This window comes from Marmota marmota, unplaced genomic scaffold (assembly GCF_001458135.2).
Source record: "Marmota marmota marmota unplaced genomic scaffold, marMar, whole genome shotgun sequence".
In the NCBI taxonomy this organism is placed as follows: domain Eukaryota; kingdom Metazoa; phylum Chordata; class Mammalia; order Rodentia; family Sciuridae; genus Marmota; species Marmota marmota.
The window spans coordinates 1,513,195-1,515,856 of NW_026000244.1; positions in this window are offsets into that span (position 1 = coordinate 1,513,195).

A 2,662-nucleotide genomic window follows, 5' to 3' on the forward strand; every position below is an offset into this window, starting at 1 on the left:
TTTTTTTTTTTTTTTTTTTTTTTGGTACCACAGATTGAACACAAGGGCGCAGGGGCACTTAATCATGGAGCCACATCCCCTTTTTATTTTTCATTTTGACACAAGGTCTCGCTAAGTTGCTTAAGTCTCCACTAATTGCTGACTCTAGCTTTGAGCTCGTGATTCTCCTTCCTTAGCCTTTCTAGGCATTGGGATTACAAGTATGTGCCACCATGACTGGCTATACACGTTTTTTTTCTGTTGGCTTTGGGATTAGTTTTCTCATTCTAGTTTCTTAAGGTGAAATATTAAGTTTTTGACTTGAGATCTGTATTGTATTTAAAAATTCATGTTTGTAGCTGTAATTTTTCTCTGTACACAGTGATTTCACTATGTCCCACAAGATGTAGAATATAGAGCTTTTATTTTATTTATTTTAAATGTTTTCCTAATTTTATATGTGATTTCTTCTCTGTCCATTTATTGCTCAGGAGTATGTTGTTTACTTTACACATATTTAAAATTTTTCCAAATCTCCTGCTTTGATTTGTATTTTCATTCCATTGAGATCAAGGAACACAGTTGGTATGATTTCAGTTATTTTACACTTGTTTTGTGTCCTGATATATGGTCTATCCTCAAGAATGTTCTGTATGTGCTTCAAAATAATGTAAATTCTGTTGTGGTTGGATGGGCTTATAAAGGTATCAGTTAGGTCTACTTTGGTATGTAGGTTCAATCACACCTTCTATTTTCTTGTTCTTTTGTTATCCAGTTGTTCTATAAAGTATTGAATGTGGGCATTCATGTCTCCAAAATTTATTACAAAATTGATTCTCCTTTCAATTTTGCCAATTTTTGTTTCATGTGTTACGGGCTCTGTTGTTCAGTGGCTATGATTTATAATTGCTGCACCTTCTTAATGGATTGTCCCTTTTGTCATTATGAAATGTTATTTTTCTAAAGTAACATATTTATATTAAAGTCTGATACTATCATAGCTACTTTACTTTTCTTTTGGCAACTCTGCATTGAACATGATTTTTCATTTTATTTTCAACCTGTTTTTGTCTGTGGCCCTAAAGAAAATCTATTATAGATAGTTCAGTTAGATAATGATTTATAATACATTATACCCATTTCTGCATGTTAATCCATTTACATTTCATATAATTATTGGTAAAGTAGTACTTCATTTTTCTACTTTTGTATCATTTCTTAGATCATTAGACTGCAGATTCCTGTACATTCTATACATTTAAGAGATTCCAAATAACTTTTATTTGTGTGGGCTCTATGTCTGTTGGAAATTAACTAAGAAAAATGTAAACTTTTATTCATTTGAAAAGAGCAACAATGAATTACGTTTCTTGTTAATAACATCATAGTGTTACTATGAAATTAATTCTGATCTCACAGATTTCCCTGATATCAGACCTAACATTATGTACTTTTATAAAGAACCAGTTATTTTATGGAATATGAAATACAAAATCTGAAACACAAAATATAAAACACAGAACTCAATATGAAACACAAAACTTGGAATTTATTTGCCTTGGTTTATTTCCCATAGTTGGGAAAACTATGAAAAATAATAGCCTCTTAGCAGTTTGTTCAGAGAACACTTGGAATGTAGCCTTTGAATCAGACTCTTTACTGTTTATTGCCTTTGCCTATAATGTGAATGGTATACTAGTTTTTTATTACTAGTATAACAAATTACCAGAAATTCAAATGCTTAAAGCCACAAACACTGCTCATCATCTCACAGTGCTGTAGGTGAGAAGTCCAGGAACAACATGGATTCCTTAGTTCTCTGCTTCCACCAGGCTCAGATCAAGTTGTTGGTGGGGCTGCATTCCTTTCTGGAGAGCCTGGGGAATTATTAGCTTTCACGTGTATCCTTGATGGTGATTGACTGTTGCTCAGAATCAGTTCCTTGTGATTTCAGAATTGAACACTATTTTATATCTGCAAGTCATTATGTAACAGTGGTTCACTTTATGCTTTGAATATAACCCTTGCTGCTCTGCCACTGCAACTTATTTTTATAAATGGACATGTTTCTTTCTTTTCCTCTGTCCCTGCTCCTCCTAGTCTCTTCTCCTCCCTAATCTTGGGGAAACAGGATTACCTTTCTTTCCCATTTTAGGCAGATTTTGGGGTCCTTGAGTACACACCCACCATAGGAATGAAGTAATCCAGACTTTGGGGATGGTACCAGAAGATCTCAGGAATGACTCCCAAATTAACAAGAGAATTACAACTCCAGACAGAGAACACTTGGAATGTAGCCTTTGAATCACCTCTTTAAAAGCCTCCGCTTCCTACTGATGGGCAGAATCATAGCCTTTGGGACAGAATTCTCCTGAGTTTCTCCTTTCTTAGCAAAGCAATAAACCTTTGTTTTCCTTTTATCTCAAAACCATATCATAGTTATTGAATTGGCATTAGGGAAAAGGACAAGGACCAAGCTTTCAGCAATAATTAGGTGGTTGTTTTGAGCTCCCCTAAGCCACCCACATTCCCTAGCCCATGGCAAACTCCTCCATCTTCAAAATCTGCAGGGCTTATCAAATTCTCCATTTTCAGTTGTCTTTGATTTTCACTTCTACCTCATCTCTATAGCTTTCTTCTCCACCACCACCACCACTACTACTACTTCTCCTCCTCTTCCTTC